Source organism: Podarcis melisellensis, assembly GCF_964234715.1.
Source record: "Podarcis melisellensis genome assembly, chromosome: 10".
Taxonomy (NCBI): Eukaryota; Metazoa; Chordata; class Lepidosauria; order Squamata; family Lacertidae; genus Podarcis; species Podarcis melisellensis.
The window spans coordinates 2947772-2958873 of NC_138542.1; the positions used below are offsets into that span (position 1 = coordinate 2947772).

An 11102-nucleotide genomic window follows, 5' to 3' on the forward strand; every position below is an offset into this window, starting at 1 on the left:
ACCTGTGGCTCCTGCAAACCTTAAGATGTGCATGAATGGTGCATAGTTGGTATTGCGTGGACATAAGCTCCCAAAACGTTTTCTGAGTGTCCCAGGTAGGGAATAAGTTTGGGGGAAATTGAATTAAGGGGCAATCTTGGTTCCTGGGTAGACTATTAAATTGGGCTATTAAATTTAAGTTGACTTCAGATGTGGTTTGGGGGTAACACAGGGGGAACTGAAGGAACTGAATGGATCTGGAACCAATCTTTTCAAAACAAACAACCTGTTTTGGTGTGAACTGATGTGGGGAGCAAATTAATTGAATAATTTGTCTGGGGTGGTTTGGACAGATAAATTGGTTGACTCGCTTTATGTAACACTGGATGTCTAAACCTGTGTCTCAACCTGTAAATCAGCATTTGCAAATTTTATGTAAATATGTGTCCATGGCCCTATGGCCCAGGCCTTTTAAGTTCCCAGAGAGAGTTTCCTCTATGGCACTGCACTGCACTTCTTATCATAGGGGATCATAGGCTGGGAGTATGTTATGGGTACAGAGCCTGATAAAAGACTGCCAAGCCGATAAGACTTAGTGGAGCTGATGATGAATCGAAATGAGTTTGAAAAGTTTGAAAGCAACGCCAGTCAACCCTAACACATCATGCATAGCTCTCTCAAATGAAGTCATGGATTCTTTGGTGGAAGTTAGGACTGTTTAAAGTGGCATGATGCTGCTTTAAATGTGCAGACGAAACCTTAGACGTTTCATGCATGGCATCTGTTTATTTTCAAACTCCCAATAACTCTCATAAGTCGTTGTTGAAATGCAGTACAGCAGTTAAGTAGCTACTCATGGAAGATGGGGCTGCATCTGAAGCAGCAAAGAAGCTATGGAGGAAAAAGGAGGCCTGGGATTTTTATTTCCCCCCCAGCTAACTGCAATGCCATAAATCAATACAAAATGTCGGAAGTTGGAGAAGGTGAGATTGAAGAAATGTCCTTGAAAATCTGCAAATCAAGTGAGCTAGACTGTAGCATAATCTGATGCACAGATTATAGGCTTGATGACAGGGTGAGGGGCAGCGGTGACAGAAAGGGGCGGTGAGGTTAGATGGCAAGGAGTGACAGCATCTGTTTTCTCTCATGCCATTTTGACCTCATTTCTTCCTTTGCAACATGCTAAATGGACTCCTTCAGAGAAATTAACATGGGCACTGGAGTGCAGGAGATGGCACAGAAAATGTATCCAGAAATCCCAAAGTTCTTAGCTGCCTCCTCCTCCTCCTCCTTCTTCTTCTTCGATTCATTTTTATTTTTTAATGTGAGTTTACTGTCAGATCTGTTCAGAATCACAGGCTGGTTTTGATTGATTTGCTGATTTTGGATGCAATGGACAGACTGTAGGTCATCTTGGTTGCCCCCTGCCATGGTGCTAGTCATTCTCCACCAGAAAACTGCAAAGATGATTGCAAATAAGGACTAGAGGGCGTGCTCCAGCCCAGAGAGAAGCATGCCTTTACAAAGATGGCGCTTGCGTTGTCTTTGTGGGTGGATGGATTTGTTTGTTTGTTTTGCAGTGGGGGACCAACAATGGAAAGCTGCCAGTTGAGTCTTCTAGACATACTGTATTCACTTGAGTCGAATGCGCCATCAAATCTCACGCACACCTCAGTTTTCAGAACTTTGAAACCAAAAAAAGTATTTGCTGGCAAATGTAAACGTTCCATCGAATCTAATGCACACCTTACTTTGCACAACGTAATTTGGCCAAAAAAGGTGAGCATTAGATTGGAGTAAATGTCTGCAGCCCTTTTCAGGAGTGGGACCTGATTCTCCTTCTAGATGCATCTGGCTGTCCTTGCCTGCCTGTGGCACTGTCAACACGGAACACCAAAACTTAGTCTGCCATCCACCAAAGAATCGTGGTTATCACCTTGCTCACCTCTCCTCCTTATGGGTTTGATCCAGTTTTAGCCATGCTTAGAGTAAGCCAATGAGAAAAGTTAGTTGCAACTTACCTAGTGATGGGGGAGAACTTTATTTCAGTTTGCATTTAGAACCTAATTTACCAAATTTGCACTTTACAAAAAAACATGAGAACTGAAACACAGCCATCCTTCAAAAGTCACACTTACTTGAATTTTGCAACACATTTCTCCAAATAAATGTTTACAAAAATACATATGTTGGAGGCAGAGGGTGGGGAAGTGCCTAAAAATGAACATATTAGTGAAAAAATATGGAAAATGCATTATATTAGGATAAATAACTTGCAATGATGCATGCATTAGTCAAAACTGCATACAAAAAGAGGTGTATTAGAAAAACAGACATTAATAACAATGTGATATAAATAAAACACAAGATGAAGTCAAAAGAAAGATGCCAATTTTTCTTTTCATGTGCATTGCCTGTCTTTGTTGTTTAGAAAAATTAAAGTATTTTAAAAAAGGAGAAATATGCACTAAAATTCTGAAGAAATTTCTTTCTTTTTTTGAAAATGGCAAATTGCTGCTGAAATGTGGAGAACTGGGTTTCAGATTGCTAGGGTTGCCATATTTCCAAAAGGGCTTGTCTCTGTCTGTCTGTCTGTCTGTCTGTCTGTCTCTCTCTCTCTCATAGCAGCTCCAGGGCAGCATCCACAGTCTCTTCTCCCACTCCCTCCTTTTAGCTTTGCCTTCCATTCAGTGGCATGTGCAAAGTGCAAAGCCTGCCACAGCTGTCTGCAGATGCTGATGAAGATTTTAGCTGTGAGAGACACAATGGGAAATTGTTTAAATGAGCTGGAAAGAGCCACGTTAGCTTTGTCATGCTTGGTGGCCCCGTGGCAGGAAACGTCTCCAAGGCAGGCAAGCGTTACTCCGAAGACACAGATGCTGAGGGACAGAATCTGCACTCCTCCCATATGTTGGGCCCCTGCTGATAATTTAATGCGTTCATGTCAATTCCTAGTTATGATCTCAGAGAAGCAACATTAAATATGCTTGATAATTTTTGTGCATGATCTTCTGTAAATAAGCACGTCAATTTCTTGCTTTTTTGTAATTATTTCCCCCCCCCAAAATAATAATCAAATAAGGATACAAAAATCAAACCACCATCTATCATTTATACTTCTAATAAAAAGTCCTACTATTTTACAAACCGTTTTTCGAGGTTCTTTAAACCTCAAGACTTCCTTCCATCCCCTTCTACTGGTTCTTTACACCTTACATCATTCTCTGCATTTTGTTATCATTTTTATCCGTTTGTTACACCTTTACATTCTCTAATTCTTTACTACTTACAAGTGCTTAATCTAAACATGCCAATGTACCAACTTGTTTACAGTATTTCTGCACATACACAATAAATTTTCCCCATTCTTTTTTAAACTTCTCATTGTCAGTCTTTGAGTTTTGCCGTCAGCTTTGCCATTTCTGCATAGTCCATCAGTTTTATTATGCCATTCTTCTATTGTTGGCAACTGTTCTTCTTTCCATCTTTGGGCTAACAGGATCTGGGCTACAAGCACGTTAATTTCCAGGAACAAAGTTGTTGACCTTTTGGGGGAACATCTACCCCCCAAAAAACTTTTTTGGGATTTTTACAGCATTTTTCTTTAAAAATTGCCCTAGTTTTCCTGGACATTTTGCCGATTAGGCAAAGATCCACCACAGGCCATTTTGACAGTCCAATTCCTGGACATATCCTGGTTAGTCCAACGTTTGGCCTTTGATCTGAACAACAAGATTATAAATTATATGTTATTTTATGGTCAAATTGAAAATCTCACATTTATAATTGATTGATTGTTCAGCGTATAAGTGGGGCCTCACTCAACACATGCAAAAAGAAGGCAACTGCAAAGAGCTTATAATCTAAATTTCTGCACTGGAGGAAGACTACAGACAGATGGGAAGGAAGATGAAAGGGCAACAGACAGACCAGAGAGGAACATGACAAAGATAGTTACACGTCCGTTGATTTTGTTTGATCTAAGCACCAGTTATCTGACAGTATTGTGATTTTGCCAGCCTGTTTCTCTCCACCCTCCCAATACAAGCCAATCCCCAGAGGCCATGTGGGCTTTCACACTAGGGCTTGCCATGCTTCTGTTGCTCCCTTTTATAGGGTAGAGGGAGGTCCACACAAAATCACCGCCCATTTGTGACCCTCCTGTGTTTATTCCTTGCTTCTTTCATTTCCCCTCCAGCTGAGAGCACTTCCAGATGGGGGCTTCATATGATAAACAGTTTCACAATAGGTTCCTTGCAATAGCTTTAATTTTTTTTTATTTATCCCATTCCCCACCCCCACCCCAGAAGAGCAAATGTATGGATGCTACTAAAAAAATATGCATGCACGAGGAGACCCTTCCCACAATAAACCCCTGTCTTGAATCACCCACAGAAACCCCCCTCTTTTTAAAAAATATACCTGCATGTTAGCACAGTCCTCACAGATGCTGACAGTCCTTAGCCTTAGCACTCCTGTCCTTTAAGAGGTGTGTAGTTTGGCTGGTACACTGACATTCGGGGGGGGGGGGGCAACAACACCACCCCTCCTCACTTTCACCTGAGCACAACTTTGCCATTTCATTTCCAGTCACCACCTTTTCCAGGTACCTTCTGCCATGAAGACTGGTTGCTTAGGGCAAATGGGTCACTTGGTCACTGTCTGACCAGCCTCAGCTGGCTGCCACCTGCCTCCTTTCTTACATCCATCCATGGCGTGGCCTCCGCTGGCAGCTTCCTTCTCTTTAGTCCGTGGAGACTAATACCACCCTTTGGCCTGTACTTCTAAAGCCAAAAGTAGCTCACTCCAAGGGATACCAGGAAGCAGGCCAGGAGGTTCTTGGTTCAAGTCGCAGCTGAAAGTGTTAGCTTTAAGTCTGGCAAAGTCTGGTGTTCATATTTTGTGTTCTAGGTTCAAATGCTTTGTGTGTGAGATAAACAGGTCTCATTCAATGTGTTCCTCACAAGCTCAGCAAAGGTTCTTAATGTGCCAAATCATGATTGGTACTTGTGACAAATCATTCAAATAACTTGTCCACCTGTGTTCAATTTTTGTTTCAGGGCGGTGGGAGATCTTATGGAAATATGATAATGCTCCTTTGTGCTGCTTTAAAGTCTTTGCCACAAAACCACTGAAACAGAGTGGCTGGGTGCATGAGCTCTGGGTGAGTAGCCCTTGGGCTGAGCAATAACAGCTTAGAAGCCATTTCATAATAAAATAGGTGATTTAGGAGCAGAACGTAATCTGAATGGTTATACTGTAGTATAAAGGTAAAGGGACACCCGACCATTAGGTCCAGTCGTGGCCGACTCCGGGGTTGCGGCGCTCATCTCGCTTTATTGGCCAAGCGAGCCGGCGTACAGCTTCCGGGTCATGTGGCCAGCATGACTAAGCCGCTTTTGGCGAACCAGAGCAGCATACGGAAACACCGTTTACCTTCCCGCTGGAGTGGTACCTATTTATCTACTTGCACTTTGACATGCTTTTGAACTGCTAGGTTGGCAGGAGCAGGGACCGAGCAACGGGAGCTCACCCCGTCACAGGGATTTGAACCGCTGACCTTCTGATCAGTAAGCCCTAGGCTCTGTGGTTTAGACCACAGCGCCACCCGCGTCCCTATACTGCAGTATATAATATGCATAAAGCCTGCATCCGCCTGTCTCAAGAGACAATGGAGTGTGTCTCCGGGGATGAAGTCAAACTGCTGTGTCAGCACCACCAAGAGACCTCCCTGGGTGCAAGGCTGGGCAGTGTGTCTGGAGGTCCTGGGCTGCCCAGATGACAAGACCTTACTCTCAGCCCTGCTTATGTGGTTGGAAGGAAAGCAGAGCAGTATGTTTGGCTTCTGGCTGCAGGAGCTGCTGAAAGGAAGAACACAAGGCACCATCCAAGTACCTTAGGGACCAAAGGAGCCAGCTCCTACGGACTGAGGTCTCCCCCCCCCTAAAATGTTTGAGGGGGCTAGCCCCACCTCCCACGTTGGTGGGCATTGCCATTCAAATGGTGTGCATGCACTGTGTCTGGTAATTGATAATGTGTTTTTTTAAAAATGATATTTATTAAAGTTTCAATTTATACATATAAACACACACAAACATACACAAACAAAAAACAGGTATAGTTTCAATATATTTTTTTCTTAAACCTTGTTTCCCCGACCTCCTCACACCTCCCCCTTCTGTATTATAATTTCATTATTCTCCGCTCAACAAGTTCTTAGCTTATTTGGTAATTGATAATGTAGGGTGGTGCTTTCCTGGCTCCCCCCAATATTCTATTCAAGTTGGCACCCTTGTTAGGGACTCCACTCTGGATTTGTGTGGGGCTCCCTCCTTAGCCTTTTCTTTTCCTGAAGATATTCTGCATTGCAGCAGGAGTTTTCCTTCTCGTAGATAAGAGTTTTCCTTCTCCCAGATGAGCTCCCTTCCCAGGTTGACAAGACCCATTTGCCCCTCGCTTCCATCTACAGCACGTGCAGAAACCGCCTTCTTGACTCTTGGACCCATTCTTGGTCTTGACCACTTCATCTGCCAGAGCTTGTCTTCACATGCAGGGAGTCCCTAACTCACTGAGGGTTTAAAATCCATTGGCTCCCCTCACCTGGTTTAGCCGGGCAGTGGAGGCTGTTCCCAGGGTGCTGTCTCATGCTGACAGCTTCTAGGAGCCAAAGGTGAGAGCTGAGTGCAGGATGGAGATCAAAAGCGGACAAACCAGCCCAGAAGAAGCATGATGTGTCCCCCACCAGAGGTAGTACCCCTCCCCTAATGCCCTATGCACCCCTCATAAAGCTAATGCATGCCAAAAACATGTTTACAGTGGTACCTTGGTTTAAGAGCAGCTTTGCCTTGGAAGCAGAACATGTTTCGCTTCCTGTTGAGTGTGTTACATTTTTAAATTGCGTCCCCCGCTGCTATGGGACAGCAGGCCTTGGTTTAAGAACGATTTGGTTTAAGAATGGACTTCTGGAACAGATTAAGTTCATAAACCAAGGTACCACTGTAGTTCAATTCAGGCAACTGATCTTGAGTTGTCTGTAGAGGAACTGCTCTTTCCTCCATCAAAAGTGACTTGCTTTTAAGGACTCTCAATCTGTGTGCAGTGGGGGAAAGGGCTTACACAGTGTCAGGAGAACTGACAAGCTGAAAAGGAAATTAAACAAATCAGGCTTTCTAAAGGAAACACAATCCAATTAAAGGCTTCTCTTTCAAAGTACTGAGTAGGATTTGAAAAGTAGATTTCTGAAAGTGTTAGCTGTCAGTCTGGCAAAATCTGATGCTCATCTGATGACCATTGGCTACTCTTACACACCAAGTCACCTACAGGCTGATTATCCAATAGACTGTTTTTCTCCTTAAATACACATCTATAGACACAAACCCTGAGAAAATCGTAGATGGGGGCAAATTACTGAAAAGGAAAGTGTTAACCACCCCTCTCCCTGCCTCCCCCAAGCTAGCAGCTTCTCAAGGCTGTATTTAGTTTCAGAAAACAATTACAGGGTTGCATCTCTGTAGTTTGCCACTAAGAAAGCAAAAGAAGAAAAGCTGTAAGATCTTTACTTGGGAAGGGAAGGCAATTTTTGCAAGATGGGGTTTCAGGGGCTGTTTAAAGTAGGTCGAGGTGTGATGGATAAATCTGTCAACTTCAGTTCCTCCCAGGCTCTAATTTGTTCAATCTTTAATTCAGTAATCAACATCTGTGTATGTTTTTTTTTAAAGTTCTTATGAAAATTCACCAGCAATTCAGTGTCAATTTCTCATGCACATTTTCTCTGTGCAATTTTGCCCAACATATGCATTCTGTAAAGCGGTATCCCCTAATAGAATGCCCTGCAATATATGCATTTCTATGCAAGCTTCAGTCTAGTATACACATTTTTTTCTACACATTACTTGGCTGGAGAACTGCATTGCAAAATCTGGGTATTTGCAGATTCTGAGGGATGGCTGTGTCTTTTCAAAAAGCGTGAATTAGATATATTTGCCTTTAAACGCAAACGGAGTCTGATTTCTCTCTCATCCCTAGATGGAGCATATTCTAGAGAGGAGAAAGAAAGAGATATTCCAATTCAACAAAACTAGTGACTTCCCACTCGCCCAACTGCAATGTTTATAACCCAGAGTACATACAATTTTGTTTTAAGATTCCACCATGTCTAATTTCATCCTCTCTAACTTGTTTTTTTTTAATATGTTATGCTATTTTCTTACACTTCAGACCCTGCTGTGGTCTTTGCATATGGGAAATAACATACAGACTTGAAAGGGTTTCTTTAAATATTCTAAATTTGCATCTTTAATCAGTGCAGTCAATTTTGCCATCTCTGCGTATTCCAGGATTTCCACCAGCCACTCTCCCTTTGAGGGTGTTTTCTCCTCCTTCCATTTCTGTACCCAGAGAATCCTTGCCACTGGAGTCATATACATAAATACTGCAGAGGCTTTCTTTGGGCTTTCACTGTCTAGTCTCCCCAGCAGGAAGAAATCTGGCTTCTTGGGAAAATCCACTTTAATTAAAAAAAATATTTTCATTATATATCATGTCTTAAAAGGCCTTTGCCTTCCTGCAGGTCCACCACATACAGTATGATAGAATGACCCCTCACAGGCCTTTACATTTCCAACATTTGTTTGATACATTTTTTTTACATTTGAGCTAGCTTCTTGGAGGTTAAATGCCATCTATATAGCATCTTGTAATAGTTTTTTTAAGCCATAACATGCTGTAAATTCATTCCTGTTTTCCAAAGCTTTCCCCAAGCAGCCATATCTATATTATCTCCAACATCCATAGCCCCAGGGCTTTTCATTCAGCCGGAGAGCACAAGAAGGCAGGTGTGCGCCATTGCCATTCCAAGAGAAGAAGGGAGGCGTTCATGATGAGTTCTTGTACCTCTTTTTCAAGAAAAATAGCACTGCCTAGCTCACTTAATCATTATGTTAAACACTTCATCCTTTGTTTCCCATGCTAACAGCAATTTGTACATTTTAGAAATTAATTTCTCATCATTTTCACATAAACCTACTTCAAAAGTTGACCTTTGCTCTGCAAATCCATTCTTTAAATCCTTTTTATAGATTTCGTTTAATTCATGATATTGGAACCAGATACCCATTAAGTTTTGTATTTCGTTGAACTTTTTAAGCTCATTGTCCTGAAAACTCAAGAAATCTCTATATAAAGCCCATTTGGGTTGCAGATTTTATTCTTTATGTGCTCAGGCCTCCATTGCTGATAACCATAAGGGACTTTTATGTTCCATCAGATTCCTCCATATATAACATAAAGAAAAGCTTTCTGCACTTTGCCTTTGTCACACCACAGATATGAATGCCACCCAAATCTTCTGTCAGATCCTCCCAAGTCCAATAATGTAGTATTTCTTAATGTCACCCACTCTTTTAACCAAGTTAATCAAGCTGCTTCGTGATGCAGTTTTAAATTAGGTAAGGCAAAACTTATTCTTTGGCATCTCTTAAATTCTTAAAACTTATTCTTGCCAAATAAATATAGTTTTGTCTTTTTGCCATTGTTTAAAACAGGGAACCACATTGATTACCAGCACAGTCTGAAAGAGAAACAGCATTTATTTTTGGTACTACATTCCTTTTGACGACCGGGATTCTACCCATCAGGGATTCTACCCATCCTTCTGCTCCATCTCTGTAAGTCTGCTATAACCGTATTCCATATTTTCACATAGTTGTTTTGAAATAGCATTGCATTTTTATTTGTCAACCAAGCACCCAGATATGTAACCTTCTTTTCAACCTTCAGCCCTGTCAAATCCTGTAATGTATATTTGATCCATATTTTTTTAAACTAAAACCTTATCAAAAGAAAAGCCATCTAATTGACCAAACTATTCTGTTTTCCCCAGAAGCCTTTCTGCAGCGCCATCTTGTTCTCAGGGAATTCAAAGAGAACAAAGGTGGCAGATGCTCTGTGCAAAAAGAGAACTGAGGACGCCAAAGAGAACAAGGTAACCCAAACTTCCATGGTATACATTTCTGGGGCCTATACAAGTGATAAAAACTAATCACACTGTTGTTCTTTCCTTTTGCTGCTATTGTTGCCCTGATTAATCTGCTTCTCTCCCACCAGAGAGACTTGCCTGGCGCCATCATGACATGTCTTTAGGCTCCAGGCAAATCGTCCCTCTTTGCCCAGGCATTCAGCCATTAAATAATTTATGGCCTGTTAAATGGGGACGGGGACTGCTATTGTGATTATTTTATTATTATGCTACATATGATAATGCTTTCTGTTATTTTTTAATCTTATGTTCCACAAAATGTACTCTTCATATTGTGCACAGTCCTGGGTGGTATGTAAATTGAATAAATGATAATAAAAAATATAATTCTGCTAATCATGTGGAGGGGCAGGAAGGTTGCCAAGGCACTGATGCCCTGCTCTTGACCAGCTGATTCATAGCCAACCACCTCTCTGGGTTGGGAGATATTTTCAGGCACCTAAGGAGAATGCAGCCGGCACACCAAGTACCCTATTATAGTTGGAAAGAGGTGTTGCAGGCCTCCAGCTTCCGTCTACAGATCCTGCAGCAACAGAAAACCCCAGTAAAAATATTTCTGCCAAAAGGAGGAAGGTTTAGAGCAGACCTATGTCAGAGCACATCTCTTTATTACAAGTGTGGAGCATCCAAACCGAAAGCTGTTCAGCTGCAGTCTGAGGTGGTCTGCCCTCAACCAAATTTTGTATCCTGTGTATGATGGCTCTGAATCAATGTTTTGGATAAATATCTTCCGATCCCTACTGTCACTCCAGTATATATTTACATGAATTTACTGTGTGACTGTGTTATTGCTGTTTGTTTGCCCAGAGTTTGTAAGTGCGGCTTTGTTTTGTGTAGCCATTGTTTAATTGGCTTTCAGTGTAGTTGGGCTGATCTATGTATGCGGGAGAAAGAAGAATAACAGAGAAGCAAACGGCAGCACATAGCCCTCATACACACTGAAATTTTATCCCATTATTTATTCCTTAATAATCTGGGAGAGAGGCAGTGGTGCCTTCCAGCTCTTCCTCCTGTGCTCCCTGACCGTACCCTTCTGTTGGAGAAAAAAGCCTTGCACCTGATATTATACTACTCCAAGGGACCTCCA

General features: G+C 42.0%; 1 long non-coding RNA gene across 2 annotated transcripts; it reads left to right on the forward strand.

The window, feature by feature from the left end:
* On the forward strand, window positions 1–10256 carry LOC309379388. 2 transcript variants are annotated; one of them, XR_014172471.1, is made up of 4 exons: window positions 1–95; window positions 9522–9644; window positions 9860–9961; window positions 10084–10256. It is a non-coding gene; the product is annotated as an uncharacterized lncRNA (long non-coding RNA). The 2 variants fall into 2 exon arrangements; XR_014172470.1 differs by having other exon boundaries at window positions 9860–10256.
* Window positions 10257–11102: the final 846 nt, after the last annotated feature.